The sequence below is a fragment of the Scyliorhinus torazame genome, chromosome 12 (assembly GCF_047496885.1).
Source record: "Scyliorhinus torazame isolate Kashiwa2021f chromosome 12, sScyTor2.1, whole genome shotgun sequence".
Taxonomy (NCBI): Eukaryota; Metazoa; Chordata; class Chondrichthyes; order Carcharhiniformes; family Scyliorhinidae; genus Scyliorhinus; species Scyliorhinus torazame.
The window spans coordinates 27,661,428-27,684,468 of NC_092718.1; positions in this window are offsets into that span (position 1 = coordinate 27,661,428).

Consider the following 23,041-nt stretch of genomic DNA (forward strand, 5'->3'; position numbering starts at 1 on the left):
AATATATACGCAATTTATTTAAAGAAAAAATGGTAATACATGTGTTTTGATAAATGATACAGTTTGACAGATACAGGATACGTGATGAGTTAGCCTCTGAGCTTCTTTAACTGCATATTTGCTTAAACTATTAACATCTCATACTCACATCGACTGGTTGTCTCGGATTTCCATACTCAATCGAAAGCAGAACTCAATGAGTCGAGATATGTCAGTTTACTCCAATAAACACCCAGTAATCTCCTAAACAGCTCTCCAAGCGAAACTCTAACTTTCGCAGCTTTTGCTTGAATATTTATATTGTTTTTACACTCAGGGAGTTCGAGGGGAGGTTTAGCATAGCCCCTTTTTCTGAAAAACAAGTTAACTCCCCAGAATTATTTCGAGGCAAAGAACAATCTCTCTCCTGGTTGACAAGGCCTTAATTTCAGGGAGGCCGATCAGGGCACCTGTTTCTGAAGATACGAGGTTGATACCTCCGGTAGCTATCTCCAGAAAAACACCAGACTCCCTTCTTGGCAGGGTCTCTTGCCAAGCAGTAGCCTCCCTTAGTGGCAAAGCTTATTTCTAGACAAGGCCACAAGACTTAATGAGTTCACTGCATCTGGACTCTTACAAAGATAATATATATTGAAAAACATTATTGCGATAAGTAATGGTTTACATTGATAATGGACTCATCAATCACCAGTTTTTAATATAGGGTTAAATACATGATTTAATATAGCATCAGCTCTGATCAGTTTTTACTATGGAGTGAATATATGATTTAATATAAAATCAGTTCTGATCAGCCTTTAACAGAGGTGGATACCGCCACAGCAGCCTCTGGGTTTATCTGCTTTGCAAGCTGCACAGTGGGTGGCCTGGCCTCCCAGGCTTCAGGAAGCACAGCAGCTGAAGGGAGTTGAGTTGAGTGTAGCTTTTGAGGAGACGACAAGTGCCTTTGCAGCACTGCTTGTGAGCAGGAGGTGCTTCCTGCCCTCCACCCTCATTCACAACCTCAAAATCAAGGATCGGACTGTCCTCTAGGTTCCAGATCAAACCTGTGGTCTTGCCCTGGAGTCCTCCCCATCCAACTGAAAGGCTGGCCTGTTAATCAGGCTGACTTCCAGATGGGCAACCTGTCAAGTGCTAAAGAGGCATGCTGTGGAGTTCTGGTCCCAAACCCCACCCACCTACCTACTTCACCCACCCTTGTTAATATCTAGGCCATAGCCGCTATGTTAAGAAGCTGCGACTCTAAATGATCCAGGATAGATGGCAATTCTCCCAATCTTTTGGCTCTATGTTGATTCATTTTGAATCATCTCCAATCTACTTCATCCTTTGATGCTTTATCCACTAACTCAGTGGTTCGCCCTTGTCCCTGTCCGCTCAGCTGTTCTATTCCAATCAACTGGTCATACATCTTATCTGCTGTTTGAGAGATCTCGGGGAAGAAGATTAACTTACAACCGTCCGTTTGCACGCAGTGTTAGGCCTCCAAATGTCATATCGCAATCTGTCATGCTTAATCTGTACTGGAAGTGACTTCAGTGTCAGGGGACGCAAGGGGGGGAAATTGAAGAGGCAGTCAATCAGGTATCACCTGCTTTCAGCTCCCACTGATGTTGAGAGCATTTAAAAATTCTTTAATGGGACAAGGATGCTGCTGGCGAGGTTAGCATTTATTGCCCTTGAGAAGGTTAGCCCCAGAGTTTCTGCCGAGTTTACCGAGCAGGCTACGAAAAAATTCTCTTCTTTCTACTCAAGTCTTGACTCCAAGAGGAGCTTTTACAGATACATAAGGTAAGTGGAACATAACATGTTTTATCTCAAGTCAAATGATGAGAAACAAACAAGTGGACCACAGGTACGCAAGCTTGTAAAAGGCAAATTCGGGACTGATGTCAGGAAGCAGAAAAGGGTGATCAACACCTAGAGTTGCCTGTGAGTGAGGATGGAGGAATAAATATGGAGGCTGCCAAAGACAGTTAGGTTCTGTTACGGGACAGTCTTTGGACTGTGAAAGGATGGAAAGATTAGTTTCCTTTATCTACAATCATCTTTGTTATCCTGTTGAATTTTAACATCAAATAATCCACTTTCATGAATAATGCAGAAATAACACCGATCCCTCAGGTCACTTCAGTCAAATCACTTCACAGGAGATGGATTTTTTACTTTAAAGTATCTGAGGATATGCTTTTCTCAGCAAAATTGGTTCCAAATAAATGGTTGAAATGGTTCCAGTGGGTGTTGGGCTACCATTATGGCTGATGCAGACATCAAAAAATGTAAAAAAGGCAGACTTTATTTATATTGCACCTTATCACAACTGAAAAACATTTTCCAGCACTTCACAGACAATGTTTGACTTTGAAGTACGGTCAATGCTGTTATGCCGATAAATGTAGCAGCCATTTTATGCAAAAACATCCCGCAAACAACACTGAGATGAATGATCTGTTCTTGCCGGTGTTGTTGACAGAAGATTAATCTGGACATCAAGAGAACGCTCAACTCTTCTTCACTCCGGGGTCTTTAGTATCCCAACTGAACTGCCGACGGAAGGAGGTGAGGGCTGGGTTTAACCTTTGATCCAAAAGTCAGTGCCTTCATTGGTCCGGCACATGGAAGTGCCAGCCAGGATTACCATCTTCCACAGAACATTAGGGCTCCAGCTCACAATCTACTGACCTGGGGACCGGCATGCTACTAACCGGAACAAAAACAGAAAGTTCTGGAAGCATTCAGCATGTCAGACAGCCTCTACGGAGAGACAAATTGAGTTAGCACTTCAGCTCAATGACCTTTCATGGAAACTAAAACATAAAACTTGTTTTAAGTTCGTTTTGCAGGATGTGGGCATCGCTGCGAAGGTCAGTATTTATTGCCTGACCCTAATTGTCCTTGAGAAGGTGATGGTGAGCAACCCTCTTGAAAGCAACTGATTGGCCAGTCCGGAATCAACTGCATGGCTGTGGATCAGGAGTCGAGTGTTGGCCAGACTTGGTCAGGCTGGCAGATTTCCTTATCTAAAGGACAACGGTTTGTTTGATATGAAAATTCAATAGTTTCATGGTCACCATTGCTGGTACTATTTTTCATTCTAGGTTTTGTTTAATTACTGAAATTTAAATTCTCTGGCGATCATGATAAGATTTGAATTCATGTCTCTGGGTGATTTGTCCAGATTTCTGCATCACTAGTCTAGTAGCATAGCCGCCAAATCCTTTACTATTCCTGGGGCCGGTATTTTAACCCCTTATCATTCCTCACCACCCCTCCCTCCACAACCTCCCACTCCCGCTGGTCGGGTGGGTGATCAAAGCTAATGGGGAGTGGAAGCCTTGCCTGTCACCTATCCGCCTCCACTGTTATTTTACCAGCAACAGGATAAGGGGTTTGTCATAATATCCACTCATGTACATAATGAGATGCAGACAGGCAGTGATTAACACATAGGATGACCAGTAAGCATACAACACAGCACAGCCAATCACCAGACAGGGCACTACCCCTGTAAAGCCAGAGGGCAATAGGTTTCCTGCTCTCTCGGGACCCAGCTACTGAGACAGTCAGAGTCCACGAGCTAGCCAGTGCAAACACCATGCGGTAGCTAGTAAGTCTGGTCAGGCTACTACAAGGTCACTAGTCAGATCAGCATAGTGTCGACCCACAGCTTAATATGTATAGCAGTTCATCTCGTTGAATAAAACAGTGTTGGAACTTCTCCTGTGTTAGACGTCTGTTTCTAACTTCCCTGCATCGAGTGCAGTCCACATCGAACCAACCTGCCTAACACATCAAGGTACCAGAGTGATATTGATCTTGACGGACCTACCTCGAGTGAATCAGCATCGACCAGCAAGCAGCCATCCAGTGAAATGGAAAACATCCAGCCTCCTCCACAACTCCGCATCTCCGGCAACCTCGGCGCCAACTGGAAAATCTTCAAGCAAAAGTTCCTCTTGTACATCGAGGCCTCCGACCTCGAGGCAGCATCGGATGCCAGGAAGATTGCGTTATTTCTCTCCACTGCGGGGGACCACGCCATCCATATCTACAATTCGCTTACGTTCGCCGACGGCGAAGACAAAACAAAATTCAAAACAGTCCTGCTGAAGTTCGACAGCCACTGCGACATTGAGGTGAATGAGAGCTTTGAACGGTACATCTTCCAGCAGAGGCTTCAGGGTAAGGATGAACCTTTTCAGTCCTTCTTGACCCATCTCCGCATCCTAGCACAGTCATGTAACTATGACTCGACGGCTGATTCCATGATCCGGGATCAGATCGTTTTCGGGGAGCACTCCGACTCCCTGTGGCAGCAGCTCCTTGAATCAAACAGTTGACCCTCTCTGTCGCTATCGAGACGTGCGTTGTCCATGAGCATGCCAAGAATCGTTACTCCCACATCAGGGCGGCAGAAACTGCAAAGCTGGCCTCCCATGAGGCAGAAAGGGTGCAGGTCATTGCACAGATGCAGGGCCTGAGCATCGAGGAGAGTGGCCCTTTTGCGCGCTTTTCTCAGATCCCTGCGCATGCACGCCACGACCGAGTGGACGACGAGACCGAAAACCCGACTACACAGGTGCGTACATCGGCCGACCGCACTGCGCATGTGCGATGTCGCATGGATCGCGCTGACGTCAGCGTCATGACATGTCCGAATTGTGGCTCCGCCCACTTAAAGCGGCAATGTCCGGCAAGAAGACGCCGATGTCTCCAGTGTGGCAAGTTTGGCCACTACGCAGCCCTCTGCAGATCCACTCCACCGCTCAGCAGCCAGCGATCCCAGCTGCGGCGCAGAAGTATCCGCTCAATACAACAAGGCATGCCAGATTCTGATCCCGACAGCCCAATGGACCCTGATGCTGACTGCCTCAAGTCTCCATATCGGGTGGGCATCATAACCACACATGAGCTGACCTCCACCACACCTGCGCAAAGCCTCTCGATCCTCAGTGTGGATCCCGATGACGGGTGGTGTGCTGTCCTCACAGTTAACAAGGCTCGCATCCGATTTAAACTGGACACCGGCGCATCTGCAAACCTCATCTCGCAATCCGACCTTGACACCACCCAGGCCCGACCAAGCATTCTCCCACCGGCCTGCCAGCTCCTTGATCACAATGGCAATGCCATAGCTGCCAGCGGCTCGTGTAAACAAGGCGATCAAGGCAACTTTACGATTTGAAATCGTCAGGCCTGACAGGGCGTCCCTGCTCAGTGCTCGCACCTGCAAGCTCCTGAACCTGGTTCAGCGAGTCCACACCATGTCATCGTCACCGGCGACGGCCTCGCCCAATGGAACTTTGCAAGCCGACATAGACGACCTTATCACGCAGTACCACAGTGTATTCGATGGAATGGGCACGCTCCTGTACCAATACAAAATACTGCTCAAACCGAACGCCACCCCTGTAATCCATGCACCACGCCTAGTGCCGGCGCCCCTCAAGGATCATCTGAAAAAGCAACTACAGGACCTTCAAGACCAGGGCATCATCTCGAAGGTCCCGGAGCCAACAGACTGGGTTAGCTCCATGGTATGTGTGAAGAAGTCACCAGGGGAGCTCCGCATTTGCATTGATCCCAAGGATCCAAACCGCAACATCATGCGGGAGCACTACCCGATCCCGAAGCGTGAAGAGTTAACCAGTGAGATGGCTCATGCCAAATTCTTCACTAAGCTGGACGCCTCCCGGGGTTTTTGGCAAATACAGCTGCAGTCGCAAGCTGTGGACATTCAACACCCCATTCGGCCGCTACTGTTACAACCGCATGCCTTTCGGTATCATATCTGCCTCCGAAGTATTTCACCGCATCATGGAGCAGATGATGGAGGGCATCGAGGGGGTACGAGTATACATGGACGACGTGATCATCTGGTCCACAACGCCCCAGGAACACATCACTCGCCTCAAGCAGGTCTTCCAGCGAATTCATGAACATGGTCTCCAGCTCAACAGGGCCAAGTGCTCATTTGGTCAATCTGATATAAAGTTTCTAGGCGACCACATCTCGCGGCAGGGTGTGCGGCCAGACGCCGACAAGGTCTTGGCGATCAACGCCATGAAGACCAGAGGACAAGAAGGCGGTCCGCCGCTTCCTCGGGATGGTCAACTCTCTCGGGAAATTCATTCCTAATATGGCATCCCACACCACGGCCCTCCGCCATCTCGTCAAGAAATCAACGGAATTTCAGTGGCTGCCCACACATGAAGCGGAATGGTGTGAGCTGAAAGCAAAGCTCACCACAGCCCCGGTTCTAGCGTTCTTCGACCCAACCAAGGAAACCAAGATATCAACTGATGCAAGCCAGGACAGCATTGGGGTGGTGCTCCTCCAGCGAGCTGACTCCTCATCCTGGGCTCAGTGGCATATGCCTCCAGGGCCATGACACCCACTGAGCAATGGTATGCCCAGATCGAGGGAGTGTCTGGGTCCCCTGACAGGAATAGTCAAGTTTCACGACTACGTTTACGGCCTGCCGAAATTCACAGTGGAAACGGACCACAGGCCTTTAGTCCACATAATCCAGAAGGATTTAAATGACCTGACACCTCGGTTACAGCGAATTCTTCTTCGACTCTGCCGCTATGACTTCGAACTTGTCTACACGCCAGGCAAAGAGCTGATCATTGCAGATGCTCTATCCCCGTCCATCACCATGCCGTGTGAACAAGGTGACTTCACCTGCCACATAGAAGAGCAAGTGCAATTTTGTGCCACTAACCTCCCAGCCTCTGACAAACGGGTGGTCCAAATTTGTGAGGAAACGGCCAAGGATCCTTTACTGCAGTGTGTGATGCAGCACCTTACCCATGACTGGCAGAAGGGACAATGTCCCCAATTCTTTGATGTTAAAGACGAGCTGACAGTTGTGGAGGGAATCCTTCTGAAACTCGACAGGATTGTTATTCCTCAAAGCATGCAGGCTATGGTGCTGGGTCAACTCCATGAGGGTCACCTTGGAGTCGAGAAATGCCGACGCAGAGCTCGGGAGGAGGTTTACTGGCCAGGCATTAACCAGGATATTGACAACACAGTCCTCAACTGCCCCACCTGTCAGAAGTTTCAACCGGCTCAACCCAAGGAAACACTGCAACAGCACGAGATCGTGACCTCTCCGTGGTCCAAAGTAGGTGCAGACCTTTTTCACGCCAAGGGGCGTGACTACGTACTCCTGGTTGACTACTTCTCCAGTTACCTAGAGGTGGTGAAACTGTCGGACCTCACGTCGAAGGCGGTCATCAAAGCCTGCAAAGAAACATTCGCCAGGCACGGGATACCGCTCACAGTAATGAGCGACAACGGTCCATGCTTTTACAGCCAGGAATGGTCTGATTTGCACAGTCCTACAACTTCTGTCACGTTACCTCCAGTCCTCACTACCTGCAATCAAACGGGAAGGCCAAGAAAGGGGTCCATATTGTCAAGCGGTTGCTGTGCAAAGTTGCAGACTCAGGCTCCGACTTCAACCTGGCAATGCTGGCATACAGGGCAACCCCACTGTCCACTGGGCTGTCTCCAGAGCAGATGCTCTTGAATGGCACTCTGACGACCACAATTCCAGCCATCCATGTTCCAGACCTTGACCACCTCACAGTACTACACGAAGTGCAGCAGTCCCAGGCCCAACAGAAGGCCACATATGATGCTCATGCCATGGATTTACCTGAGCTGGCTCCAGCCGATCATGTTCGCGTCCAGTTGCCTGAGGGTGATTGGTCAGCCACAGCTGTTGTTGTCAAACAAGTTGCCCCGAGGTCTTTCATTGTTCGCATGGCTGATGGCTCCCTGCTATGGCGCAACAGACGGGCATTGCAAAGAGTTCCATGCCCACCACCTGACCGCAGTGCTCCGCCAGCTATCATGCTTCCTCCGGACATACCCTGCCACGAGGCCACCGATCTGCCAGCGATCCTGCCGGCCCACGCGACCACCGCAATGGCAGCAATCCCACCTCCCCACGTGTAGGTGGCTCCTGATCCACCTCTGCGGCGATCAACAAGAATTCGTCGCCCGCCACAAAGACTGAATCTGTAGACTTAACTTTTATAAATTTTGTGACTGAATCCATCGACTTAACTATTGTAAATATTGCTTAGTTTGCCATGTATCTGCACTATCGACACCTTCCCATGTATATACGTTTGTTCAATCACCGTTTGTATATAGTCAGGCATGTATATATATTCACATATATATACATACCTCAGTATTTATTTAACTCAAAAAAAAAGGGGGGAGTTGTCATAATATCCACTCATGTATATAATGAGATGCAGACAGGCAGTGATTGACACATAGGATGACCAGTGAGCATATTACACAGCACGGCCAATCACCAGACAGGACACTACCACTATAAAGCCAGAGGGCACTAGGTTTTCCGCTCTCTCGGGACCCAGCTACTGAGACAGTCAGAGTCCACGAGCTAGCAAGCACAAACACCATGCGATAGCTAGTAAGTCTGGCCAGGCTACTACAAGGTCACTAGTCAGATCAGTATAGTGTCGACCCACAGCTGAATATGTACAGCAGTTCATCTAGTTGAATAAAACAGTGTTGGATCTTCTCCTGTGTTAGACATCTGTTTCTAACTTCCCTGCATCGAGTGCAGTCCACATCGGACCAACCTGCCTAACACATCAGGGTTGTCGGTGCACCCACCCTTAGGCCAATCAAAGGTCTTCAGTGGAATGTTCTTGGCCACTTGAGAATCTCTTCCCTCCGCCACTGGTGTTTTACTGAGGGGGGGGGGGGCATGTGACGAGGCCACCAGTTAAATACCTTAAACACCGTTAATTCTGGTTGCCATCTCAGCCGGGGTAGGGGCGAGTGGGGGGTGGGGCGGGGGTGGTGGTGGTGGGCAGTGCCAGCTGGCTTCTGTGAAACTGCCCCGCTTAGCCTCCAGCGTTGGCTGTGGTTTTCTGGATCCACCACGGGAAATCCGACAGCCCAGCCAAATGTCCATTGGCTTTCCGCGGGACCGGATGACCCCCTGCCCCCAGATGGTAGGTGGAGATGGAAAATCCTTCCTTCTTTTCCTCATGTGGAATTGACTGTAGTCCCAGACTGATAGATCAGCAGCTCTCCGAGGCGGGACAACTTCCCAGATGAGGGCGGAACCTATGAACCGAGACACTTCACAGTCTGAGTACTCCCTACCATGCAGAGATGGGCTCGCACCCAGCTTTCAGCTGATGGGAAGCCATCACCTCTGTTCCTCTCTCCACAGACGCTGCCTGACCTGCTCAGATTTTCCAGCACTTCTTATTTTCATTTCAGATTTCCAACACCCACAATTAATTGGGCTGCTCAGCACCGAGTAAAAGTGATGACCTTTTGCCATTCATCAAACCAGGTTCAGGAGTCAGAGCAACATCGTATTTAATGATCCCACTGTGGAGATGCCACCTCCTTCCGGCATTAGTGTTAACATTTCAGGAATATATATAAGATGAACATATCTAGCTTCTTCCAAATCTATTGTTTGAAATTTCCAAGCGAAGGAAGCTCAAATCAAATTGTTTAATTGTACTGAGATTATCAACAATACACCAGGGACCAGATTTTTAATTGAAATCATATCAGTAGAGTGCAGAGTTCGCTTGGATACCCTGCACGCTCAGCTAAAGAAAATTAACCTGTTTCTTTCTGTTTAAAACCATGAACCCCAAAGCCAAATGGCTAGCATTTCCAGCAGTTCTTGTTGTTAATAATGATATTTTGCAGTTACAAGCCGACAGCTAAATGGATCAAAGACTCAAAGTAACTACATGGGGCTTCAACGGGGTCACATGCCTTGAATGACATTTCCCAAAATATGTAGAGCAAGATAACTGCAGCTATGTGAATGCAGGGCTGCATAGAGACAGGGGCAGGCAAACAAATTACATACTAAACAGGTAAAGGAAGCAGGAGAGTACTCATTATGTCATTTATCTTCAGCAAGAGGATTGGGGGAAGGAGGCTTATGATAGGAGGCTTTCTAATGGATTCTAATTACTCCCCGTGTGCTGAGGAACAAGCCAATGTTCTTGGACCACTGCGAGTCCCATTACAGCCAGAGAATGGACACACACTCCACTCCTGCGTCAGACTTCAAATACCTCACTTTTCACAAGACCACAAACAAAACTAGCATCGGCTATTTTCTGGGCTGCCTTTCTTGGCAACAATCAAAGTGCGACTGGTCCAGTGTTTGCATCTGATTGCCATAATGGCAACATGTTATAGTCAACCTTCATTCTGATGATTGATTTGACTTCACTATGTGGTTGCCTGTTGCAGCTGGGTTTAATTCAATGTGGGCAATGTGAATTCACAGTAATAGTTTCTCCTCACATAGAAATCAATAAGAATCCCCAAACCAAACTGCTGAAAAGTCCATGCAAGAAGTTTCTGGATACAGGCACTCTGTTTGAAGACATCTCACTTATACAAGTCCAGAGGGGTGTGTTGGCAAAATGCAAGCCCATGAATGCCTACAGGCGCCTCAAGAGTTTAACTAGCGAAAAGCATACTAATCCCAATACACAACTGATTCTTAAGCTTCCAACTGTTTTGATAACCAGAACTAACCCACATAGAGCAGCAGCTTGCCGGGTTTTCCAGCACAGAGTAGGAATGTTCCAAATTTTCAGATTCCTCAATGTCCCAAATTGGTTACTCCTGATGTTGTGGCCGGGTTTCTCCCAGGCCTGGGCCGGGCCGGCGAATCCCCATGCCGCCCCGACGCCGGCACGCGATTCTCCGCAGAGCGTAGAATTGGCGCCATTGGCTCCGGCGTGGTTGGCGCGGCGCCGTTCGGGGGCCGCTCTACGCGGCCGGACAATTCTCCAGCCCGGATGGGCCGAGCGACAGTGAAAACAAACCGAGTCCCTGTGGCGCCGTCCACACCTGCTCGCAGCCGGCGGGAACTCTGTGTGCAAGGTTCAGGTGGCGGCTTGTGGGTGCGGGGGGGGGGGGGGGACTCCAACCCCGGGGGGGGGGGGGGGGACTCCAACCCCGGGAGGGGCCTCCGGTGTGGCCTGGGCCATGATCGGGGCCCACCGATCGGCAGGCCGGCCTCTCTGTCCGACGGCCCCAGTAGTCCTGCGCCATGTTGCGTCGGGACCGGCGCGTTGAAGGACACCACGCATCCGCACATTTGCACCGCCGCCACTGCGCATGCGCGGTTCCGGTGGCGCACAGTTCACGCCGGGATCAGCAGCTGGAGCAGCGTGAACCGCTCCAGCGCCGTGCTGGGCCCCTATAGGGGCCAGAATTACTCCTGGCAGCGGCCTGTTCACTCCGTCGTAAAATGCGACACCGTTTACAACAGAGTGGACACTCTGCCGCGGGATGGGAGAATCTCGCCCTCTATTCCCAGTTCAGGGACCAGGGTACCATATCTTTCACAGAGAACCAATCCAGTTCCAATCTCCTGTGGTTAGTCAGGCCTCGCTTGTGTTCCAGCCTTCCACAAAGGCAGGATTAAACCACTGAAGTGATAACTAATGCCGACACAGTTGTACCAGTGCAAGGGGCAATTGAGTGAGCACGGAAGGGGTGTCCCCGGAAACCACGGGCTGGATTTTCCGGTCGTCAACGCCGAAATCTCGTTCAGTGATCGGCCGGAGAATCCAAGTTTACGACAGAATCGAGGGCAGCGCCGCTTTTGCGATGCTCCGCCCCCTCCAAAGCGGCGTACTCCCACGCCACGTCATGTATTGACGGCCTCAGGACATTGCCTGAAGGACACCCCTCCGATGCACCGCCCCCGACTGACCGAGTTCCCGACAGCGTGGGTCTCTCATGATCTCATCCGCCGAGAACTCGGCATGGCGGCTGCGGACTCAATCCAGCGCCACCCCAGTCGGGGGAGGGCTGATCCGTGGGCAGGAGGGACATTATTCGGGGTTGGGGACACTGTGGGGGTGGGTGGGTGGCCCAGGGTGAGGAAGTGACAAGGAGGATCGATGAGGGTAGTGTAGTGGATGTTGGCTGCATTAATATTAGTAAGGCAGTTAACCCACATGGCAGAGTGATCAAAAACGTAAATGCCCATGCGATACAGGGTCATGTGGCGAATTGGATCCAATGTTGGCTTAGCGACAGCAAACAAAGGGTAATCTCTAACCTTTTTATAATTATTGTCACAAGTAGGCTTACATTAAAACTGTAATGATGTTACTGTGAAAATCTCCTAGTCGCCACACTCCAGCGCCTGTTCAGGTACACAGAAGGAGAATTCAGAATGTCCAGTTCACCTAACCTGCGTGTTTTGTGGGAGGAAAACGGAGCACCCGGAGGAAACCCACGCAGACACGGGGAGAACGTGCAGACTCCGCACAGACAGTGACCCAAGCCGGGAATCGAACCTGGGACCCTGGCGCTGTGAAGCAACCGTGCTACCCACTGAGCTACCATGCCACGTCAATACTGCCTTTGCAAATGGAAATCTGTTTCAGGTAGTGTTCCATGGGGCTCAGTGTTGGGGCCCCTGCTGTTTGTTTATATATTCATGATTTGGGATTGAAGGTGGGGGCATGATTGGGAAATTTGCAGATGACACAAAAGTTAACCATGCAGTGGATAGTGTGGAGGATAGTGAGAGCTCCCAAATGATACAGATGGGTTGGTGTAATGGGCTGGAAAGTGGCAGATGGAGTTCAACTCTGTTTAAGTGGGAGGTAATGTACTTAGGGAGGTCAAATAGTAAAAGGAAATACACCATAAACAGGAATATACTGTAAGAGGTAGATGAAGTGAGAGATCTTGGTGTGCAAGTGCACAGGTCCTTAAAGGTAGCAGTACAGGTAGATAAGGTTGTAAAGAAGGCATATGGAATGCTCTCCTTCATTGGCAGAGGCATAGAATACAAAGGTAGGGATATAATGATGGGGCTGTATGAGACACTAGGGAGGCCACAACTGGAGTATAGTGTGCAGTTCTGGTCGCCACATTACAGAAAGGATGTAATTGTTTTCGAGTGAGTGCAGAGAAGATTTTCTAGGATGTTGCCAGGGCTGGAGAATTGAAGCTACGAGACGATATTGGAGAGATTTAGGTTGTTTTCCTTGTTGAGGGGTGGCATGATTTAGGTATACAAAATTGTAAGGGGTTGAGATAGAGTAGACAGGAGGAACCTGTTTCCTGGGCAGAGAGTTCAAAAACCAGGGGGTCATAGATTCAAGCTAAGTGGCCAGAAGGAATAGAGGGGACATGAGGAAAAATATTTTTATGCGGTTGCCTGGAATTCACTGGCTGAGTTGGTGGTGGAGGCAGAGACCCTAAACACTTTTAAAAAGTACCTGGATCTGCATCTTAAGTACTGTAAGCTGCAGGGCTACGGGCCGGGTGCAAGAAGATGGGATTATAAAGGGCGCCTGGATGTCTTTGGGTCGGCATGGCCCCATTCTGAGCTGCACCATTTCTATGGTTCTATGGTCTCTTTGAAGAAGAGAAGATTAAGAGGAGATTTGAGAGGTATTCAAAATCATGAAGAGCCTGGACAGAGCCGATAGGGAGATACTGTTCCCATTGGTGGAGGGATCTAGAATCAGAGGGCTTAGGTTCAAGGGAGTTGGCCGAATAAGCAATGGCGACATGAGGAGAAACCTTGCCTCACAGCGAGTGGCTGGGATCTGGAATGCACTGCCTGAGAATGGAAACAGCTTCAACTGAAATTTTCAAAAGGGAATTGGATCAGGATCTGGAAAAGGAAAAAATTGCAGGGATGCAGGGAAAAGGCAGGAAAGCAGCACTAGGTGAATTGCTCCTCCAGAGGGCCAACGCAGACCTGATGGGCAGAATGGCCTCCTTCTGTACTGTAACCATTCTATCAATCTGGGACCGTAGACACAAGACCATCAAATCTTTTGAAGATGTATTGCACAATTGCACTGTTTCCCATATTTTGGCCACTTACCTTAAAAGTTCACTGTTTAAAAGCTCAACATGAAGTGTTGACATTTAATTTTTTGAATGTTTTTAATTTTACAGAACAATACCATCACTGGTTCCAGACCGTGTGTTAATTGTCTTTTAATGGTGTTTAATTTTAAGCAGGTGGAAGATATTAACTGGGCATCACTTGAGCTCTTATAAATAGGCCAAGACTGTTGGGTGAGGAGGTGTGTGCCATTAAATAAATAGAAAAGTGTGCAAAGATTTGGCTCCAGGTCTATCCCTCACCATCTGGCTTTCTGGAATAGGACACTACAATCACTTTAATTTGGCTGGATTATTAAATCAAGTGATAATGTGGGCAAAAAGCATTTCAGTGAAGAGCTCTGAAGAGTGAGTCACTAAGAACAGCCGCATGTCTCATGGCCGCGCGCCGTTCGCTGGAGGCGTGATTCCATCCTCCAGCCGCTTGTTGATGGGTTTTCCAACTGAAAACACCCCACGCCGCCACGAGACCCGCTGGCGGGGCTGCGCTGCCAGCAGGAGAAGCCAATCTCGATGGCCAGAGAGTTGCGGCCTACATCAGGCTTTCAAGTAAAAACGCTACCAAGGGCAGAAGTCTCCGCAACTTGGTGCAAACAGGCAATTTCTGAAGCATCAAACTTCACTCTCTTCAAGATGAACATAAAGAGCAAGAAACCCTTTCACAGACTTTACCCAAAGGCATGAGATTTGGGGAACCTACAATTGAAATTTAAGTTGACCATTACTGAGTGTAGGGCATAAAAACACGGTACATGATTGAGGAAAGACAACAAGGTTACCTCAGGATGTAACGATCAGCTGCTGCCCTGCTGGTGTTTAAAAGTCTGGAGATTGCTCGATGAAAGAAACATTGAGGGAGGTCAGGAGTTGAAGTCATGTGAAAGAATGAATTAAAGCAATGTGGTGGTGTGATGAATCGTGATTTTGACGCAGTGAGAACACAGCGGGGGGCCAGGTACAGCAGGGTCACTAGAACGAGGGGAAGAAGATAGGAGCACTAAGCAAAAGAAAATTGAGAGGCATATGAAAAATTGAAGGGGAGAGAATGATTCTGAATCCCTGGCAATGAAAGTATCCCTAACGGACGACAAGCTTTCACTTGTATCCGGTCCAGGAAACGAGAACGATGGGCTCGGGGTCAAGGGCATTGATGAAGCTATAAGTAAAGAGAATCATTTTCTCTCCTGTCACAAGGAATTGACTGCCTCAGAATTACTGTCACTCGGCTGCGGTTTCGTCTGCATTATTTTGTTCCGGAAGATTTGAACAGTTTATAAGTCTGACATGGTTAAAGTAGCCTGGAACCGATCTTTGTGTGAAATATCTAATTCTATTCCTCTATAAATTAAACACTGCTGGTGCTGAGCTGGTGTCTGTGGATTCCTGAACAGGGTCAAACAGTTTCCGCAATTCGGATTCTGGAGGAACTTTATTAGCTGGCCTTTCATATGTTTTAAATAATTTTGAATATCTTTGAGATTAATAACACCGGGGATTGAATAAAGAAAAGATAGGATGGAAGATCCAAAGATGCTGCTCGGAATTAAGCATTTCTCTTCGTGTCTTAGAACCAGAGAAGTTTAGAGAAAAAAAGGGAAGGATGTTCAGCCCATCGAGCCTGTGCAAGCTCTTTGCTGCAGAAAATCAAAATTAAAATGACTGCTTTGGCAAGGTCTTTCCCTCATTAACTTTTATTGCTGAAGATTCTGAGGTTTTCAAACGTTTCCATATCTCTCTTTGACAATGGTGATCATCCTTGGCTCCTCTACCCTGATCTCAGAGCTTTTGGGCTGAATTCTCCGCCGTCGGGATGTTCCGTTTTGGCGGCAGCCCGGGGTGTTTCCCGGCGGCGTGGGGGCTGCCCCACAATGGGAAACCCCATTGACCAGCCGGCAAAACGGAGAATCCCGACGGCGTGCTGACCCAGAAATCTGGTGCGGCGGGACGGAGAAACCCGCCCTTTGTTTTCTTTAAGGATCGCGGGCGGAATTCTCCCATCCCACCCCACGGCGGGTTTGGCGGGAGTCAAAAAGTTGGAAACCCGCCGGAGTAAACACTTGTCACATTTCTCCGAATGGTGGGTTAATGACGGGTCTGTATTTCCACTGGTTTGTTGCGTGAACGGTAGCATTGTGGTTAGCACAATTGCTTCACAGCTCCAGGGTCCCAGGTTCGATTCCCGGCTTGGGGTCATTGTCTGTGCGGAGTCTGCGCATTCTCCCCCGATTCTGTGTGGGCTTTCTCCGGGTGCCGTTTCCTCCCACAGTCCAAAGATGTGCAGGTTAGGTGGATTGGCCATGCTAAATTGCCCTTAGTGTCCACAATTGCCCTTAGTGTTGGGTGGGGTTACTGGGTTATGGGGATGGGGTGGAGGTGTGGGCGTGGGTAGGGTGCTCTTTCCAAGAGCCGGTGCAGACTCGATGGGCCGAATGGCCTCCTTCTGCACTGTAAAATCTATGATTCTATTTGTGCTTCATGTGGTTTGGAGGGGGACTTGCAAGTGGTGGTGTTCCCTTCACTCTGCTGCCTTTTTCCTTCTGGGTGGTCGTGGGTTTGGAAGGTGCTGCCTTGGGAGCCTCGGTGGGTTCCGGGAGTGCATTTTGTGGATGGCGCACACTGCTGCCACTGTGTGTCGGTGGTGGAGGGAGTGAATGTTTGCGGACGGGGTGCCAATCAGATGGCTGCTTTGCCTTGGATGCTGTCAAGCTTCTTGAGTGTTGCTGGAGCTGCACTCAGCCAGCCAATGGGAGAGTCATTGTGCCTCTATAGAGAGTAACAGAGTCTGCCAATCAGTTTACATCAGTAGATCTGTATTAGGTTGGAGCAAAACACCAACCAGTGTTCTGAAACAAACAACAAACGGTGGCGCAGTGGTTAGCACTGCTGTCTCACAGTGCCAGAGACACGGGTTTGATTCTGGCCCTGGATGACTGTGGACTTTGCATTAACTCCCCGTGTCTGTGTGGCTTTCCTCCAGGTGCTCTGGTTTCTTGCCACAGTCCAAAGATGTATAGGTCAGGTGGATTGGGAATGCTAAATTGTCCCTTAGTGCCTGGGAATATGCAGGTTAGGTTAAAGGGTATGGGGATAGGGCAGGGGTGGACGGGGGGGAGTGGACTTGGGTAGAATGCTCTTTTGAAGGGTTGGTGCAGACTCGATGGGCCAAAAGGCCTCTTTCTGCACTGTAAGGATTCTATGATTCGATGAATGTCCATTAAAACAGCTGCCCGCTGGTGTCCAATCAGGTCTTCCAATCTTGCGTCAAGCCTGGGGGAAATTGTGTTGGTGTGAAACCCAATTGATAAAGAGTGCACCATGTGACCCTCAGTTTGCCAGAGATGAGGTGAGTGCCACAAAGTCTTTCAGCCATAGTGCTGCACTGCTCCTGATGCATTGTTCACCATTCTACCAGTGCAGACCGGTTCCTACTCTCAATCACCATGCTTACTGGTCTTCATGGACCGTGCTGCTGGACCCATGGCCTATGTCACCATCTCTTTTGTACCTGGAGTTGGGGTATACAGGGATCACCTTTCCCCCAGGGCCACACACCAGTGTCTATCTGGACAGAACTATGTGGCAGGACGCATATAGACACCACAACAAAGGTCCCAGGTTCGACCAGGGCTCGGGTGTGAGGTGAGGTCGGAGGGAGACCTACAGAAGACAAGGGTGCGGGGGGGGGGGGGGGGGGGGCAACATAGAAGGAGGGCTGTGCAAGGGGAGGGTGAGGACTCAGGATGGCAGGCAAAGGGGCAAAGAGGTAGATGAAGAGAACAAACAATGGAAGGCAGAGTAAAGGCCAAGGAGGAGGAAGCTGGATCTCGACAAGGCTGCATGAAATGCAGACAAAGAAGGGGGTGGGGTCTAAGGGAGAGCACATGTATTACTAAAAGGCGATGCATACAGACTTCAGATTATGAGGTGTGTACCTGTTGGTGTGGCAAATTCGCATGAACATTAAACAGGTCGAGGCTGCATTGGTTTGTGAAGGCTACTATTGTCCATAATCCTCTTTGGAAATGGGAAGTAGATCAAGGCTCCCACTTAAATTCAAGGACTTCCAGACAAGAGTAAGAGAGTGTACACATCCCTACACAAAATGGAAAGAAGTCATAGATCAGATCATTCATCTGTTTGCTGAACTGGATGGTGCTTTGTGGGCATGTGGCAGCTACCCTTATCTTCTGGGCAGTGACCTCCCATGTCAGAGAGGGGAGGTTGATGTGCTTTCCCGTGCCATTCCTTCAGTAGAGGACATGCTGGTGGGCCTGGTCTCCCCGAGGACGGGTCTTGAGGGTCCTGGCAGTGAAAGTTGGTGCTGTCGGCTTCCTGAGGCTGCTAGTCTTTCCCCCCTGGATTTCGGATGTCCTGTGAAGTCTGATGAAGACATGAGTGTGCTGGACGGGTGTTTAAATATGGTGCCAGGACTTAAGAACCCATCATCTCAGGCCTTAAACACTTGTTTCAAGAGAGCGAGCGCTTCACGTGCACCTCCGTCAATTTGGTCTATTGCATTTTTTGATCCCAATGCGGTCTACTCTACGTTGGGGAGACTAAACGCAGACTGGGTGACCGCTTTGCAGAACTCCTTCAGCCCATCTGCAAGCAGGACCCAGACCTTCCTGTCGCTGCCATTTCGACTCACTGTCCTGCTTCCACGTCCACATGTCCATCTTTGGCCTGCTGCAATGTTCCAGTGAAGCCCAGCGCAAACTGGAGGAACAGCACCTCATCTTCCGATTGGGCACGCTACAACCTTCCGGACTTAACAATGAATTCAACAACTTCCGACTGTGAGCTCTCCCATTTTTATTTCTATCAATTTATTTTCATTTCTTCCATTGATCTGTTTTTCCCTCACCATTGTTCCCCTTCCTCCCACTCCACTTGGGCCATCTGTTCCCCTTTGACACACTGCTCACCTTTGTTCTGCCATTCATTCTTTCTAATATCTTTATGCGGTCCTATCAGCACCCTTCTTAGCCTTAATCACTCCCATTTACATTCATTTTGTCTTTTTGTCCTCAACATCCTTTGTCAATCTTCACCTATCGCTGGCCCCCTATCCAGCCCCATCATTCCACGCACCCCCCCCCCACCCCCCCACCCCCGCCCCCACAACAGTATAAATCTGACCCTATTCCCAGTTCTCTCCAGCTTTGACAGAGTCATCCAGACTCGAAATGTTCGCTCCCTTCTCTCTCCACAGATGATGGCAGACCTGCTGAGATTGTCCCGTATTTTCTGTTTCTCTGAAGAACCCACTGGCTTACGTCGGGCAGACAAACTAGCAGTCAGCCCATCCGAAGATTCGGAGGGAAACTCATTTGTGCAAAATTAGTGAGGTTCCAAGCGCTGAATCTGACGTGGGATGCTGATATTGTAGCCAGCAGGAAAGGCGCTGACAGAGTTGCCCACCACTGGGCTTACTCTCAAAAACAGAGAATTCCACCCCATGAAATCTTTAATCTTTGATTGAAGATTCAAATGTACTTGGGCCAAAGCAACATGGTCTCAGACTTAAACACAATTGATTTGGCAGTATAGTATAGTACAGTGTTCTTCAAAGTCGGGAAGGTCGCGGAGCCGTTGTGCGCGGCGCTCCTGATCGCGTAAATCTCCGCGCAGCAGCCGGCTTTTCGTAACGCCGCGAACACGTCAAAAAACAAATTTGGCCGCATTGCGTATGCGCGCACGATGATCGGGCATGCATGCGCAGTGCGGCCGCTATTTTTTAAAAAGGTTGCAGCTTTTTGTTTTACAAGTTCTGTAGTGGTGTTTATTCATTTATTTTATTCACTTAATTTTTATTGATTTTATTCATTTTTTTTTACAAGTTCGGGGGGGGTTTTATTCAGCTTTTTCATTTATTTTATTCATTTTTTTTACAAGTTCGGCGGGGGGGGGGGTTTATTTGATAAAGTTTTACAGGAACAAAATGCAGAACTTTGGACAGATGGAGACTCCATACTTTCCGACACCAGAAGGCTTCACCTTCATCCAACAGGTTCCATTGGAGGAGCGTGTACGAGGGCCAAAAGGGACCCAAAACCATTTCCTCCATTTTTGTCAGCAGCAAACAAGGTAAGAGAAAATGGTGGGTCGCGCAGGTCGGCCGGCGTGGGTCGCGAAGGTCGGCCAGCGTGGGTCGCGAAGGTCGGCTGGCGTGGGTCACGAAGATCGGCCGGGTTGGGTCCCGAAGGTTGGCCGGTTGGTAAAAATGGGTCCCCGGAAAAAAAGTTTGAAGAACACTGGTATAGTACACTGTTTATTCTGTTAATTGTTCATCTGAACTGGCTAACATGGGTCAGTATTGAGTGAACTTTCATTCCCAGATGTCCTTCAACCTTTCTTAAAGTTAGTCCAACAGTGTTCAACGAAGCGCATCCTGATTTTTCTTCCAATGGGTAAAACCTTGCATTTAATTATATTGAAATTCACCTGCTATCATTCTGGGCCCTTTTCTTTTATTCATTCATGGAAATACAGAATACAGGAGGGAGATAGAGAACCTAGTGGAGTGGTGCAGCGACAATGATCTCTCCCTCAATGCCAGCAAAATTAAAGAGCTAGGCATTGATTCACACCCCTGTCAGCATCAACGGGGCCAAGGTGGAGATAGAACATAGAACATAGAACAATACAGCGCAGTACAGGCCCTTCGGCCCACGATGTTGCACCGAAACAAAAGCCATCTAACCTACACTATGCCATTATCATCCATATGTTTATCCAATAAACTTTTAAATGCCCTCAATGTTGGCGAGTTCACTGCTGTAGCAGGTAGGGCATTCCACGGCCTCACTACTCTTTGCGTAAAGAACCTACCTCTGTCTAAACGGAGCAACTGGAGAGAGGGATAATCCCAGATTAAAGAGGTGTGAATTGTCTCAAGCCAGGACAGTTGGTAGGATTTCGCAAGCCCAGACAACATAGTAGAGGGTGAATGTAATGCGACATGAATCCAAGGTCCCGGTTAGGGCCGTACTCATGTGTGCGGAACTTGGCTATAAGCTTCTGCTCGGCGATTCTGCGTTGTCGCGCGTCCTGAAGGCCGCCTTGGAAAACACTTACCCGATGATCAGAGGATGAATGCCCTTGACTGCTGAAGTGTTCCTCGACTGGAAGGGAACCTTCCTGCCTGGCGATTGTCGTGCGATATCCGTTCATCCATTGTCGTAGCATCTGCATGGTCTCGCCAATGTCCCACGCTTCAGGACATCCTTTCCTGCAGCGTATGAGGTAGACAACGTTGGCCGAGTCTCACAGGTATGTACCACGTACCTGGTGGGTGGTGTTCTCACATGTAATGGTGGTACCCATGTCGATGATCTGGCACATTTTGCAGAGATTGCCATGGCAGTGTTTTGTGGTGTCGTGGTCGCTGTTCTGAAGGCTGGGGAGTTTGCTGGTAACCATTCTGTGCTCACCCCAGTCCAACGCCAGCATCTCCACATCATGTTTATGGATAGGTAGTGAGGGGAGAAATCAGGGCTGTTTACATTTTTAAAACATTTACTGTACCCAATTGTTTTTTTTTCCCAATTAAGGGCCAATTTAGCGTGGCCCATCCACCTACTAGGCACATCTTTGGGTTGTGGGTTGAGGCCTACACAGACACGGGGAGAATGTGCAAACTCTACATGGACAGTGACCCGGGACCGGGGTAAAACCCGGGTCCTCGATGCGGTGAGGCAGCAGTGCTAACCACTGTGCCACCATGCAGCCCTAGGGCTGTTTGCATTAATCACCTTCGTGTCCGTAACACTCTGATCTTAAAATGGGAACCAGTACCTGATGCGGCCTCCAAAACAAACATCACACCCAGGGAGTTCAGGGACATGGACACATGGCTGAGTCTTTCCAGACCTTTCATTGGACATTGCCTCTCATACCCAGTGGGCAAAACTGAAAGATCCCAGCAGGAGGCCGCAGCCAGGGACTGATCCCACTGGATGAGGTAAGCGAGATGTGGGCAAAAGAGATCGGGGGAAGTGATGTTACCTCCATGGTAGGTTTGGCCTGACAAGGAAACACTTGTGCTCAGCCTTCTGATTAAACAAACGATTTGATTCCCTGTTGGACAAAATCTGCATTGTTAAACAGGATTTCCTGGATATATGGGACAGAAGGAGGCCTGGGATGGATTCTCCTCACGCCGATGATGAAATCTTCCCGATGACGAAATGGATTCTCTGGGCCCCGAAAAGCGATGTACTTGCACTTTCCGCCATGCCGCGTATACTCTCCTGCAGCCATCGCCGGAGGCCCGCCAGCTATTCTCCGCCCCCTCGACTAGCCGAAGTCCCGACGGCGTGGATCTAATGTGGTCCTGCCAGTCGGGATACTAGCGTGGCAGCTGTGGACTCAGTCCGCGGCCGCCATGGTCAGGGGCGGGCCGATCGGAGAGCTGGGAGGGCCTTATCTGGCCCCGGGCTAATTTTGGTTGGGTGGTCAGGGTCGGGCGCGCGGCCGATCGGGGGCACTATTTAGAAGGTCCAGCTCCGCGGTCTGTGTCCACTATGGAGCACGGCACAGCCGCACACGATTGCCGCCGTGCACATGCGCGGCCTCTGACCTGGATATGCGGGGGCCTGCATCGGCAGCAAAAGCTGCGAGATTCCTGACGGATCACCGCGAGGGGCTATGAATATGTGTCTTTTTCACGGCAGTTTTTCTGTCGTGAAAGGCCGCAATTTTTACGACGGCGTGGGGACATAGTCCCAAAAACGGAGAATCCAGCCCCTGGTGTCGTGGATGCAACAGGAAAGCAGCAGGGACTTCAGGATAAGCTGAACCCCTCATTTTAACTCCATCTCCTGAACACCAGGATTCAGTTAGGTGAGGGAAGGGGGGCCCAGGGAGAGGAGGTGGAGTGGGGAGGGGTGGGTGGGGCAGTTAAGCCAAGGCCTATGTTATCAAATTCTTGGTGAATAACGTAGGTCTGAATCATATGAACTGTAAGGGCCTTTGGTACTGCTCCCTGGGAGCTGAGATCATTTCTCTAACTGGTGTCTGCTGTATCTACTCTTTCAGTCAACTTCTACATTAAACCACACAGCCTTCAGTCCGTGTCGCAGCTTTTCTCATGAGTTTCAGTAAA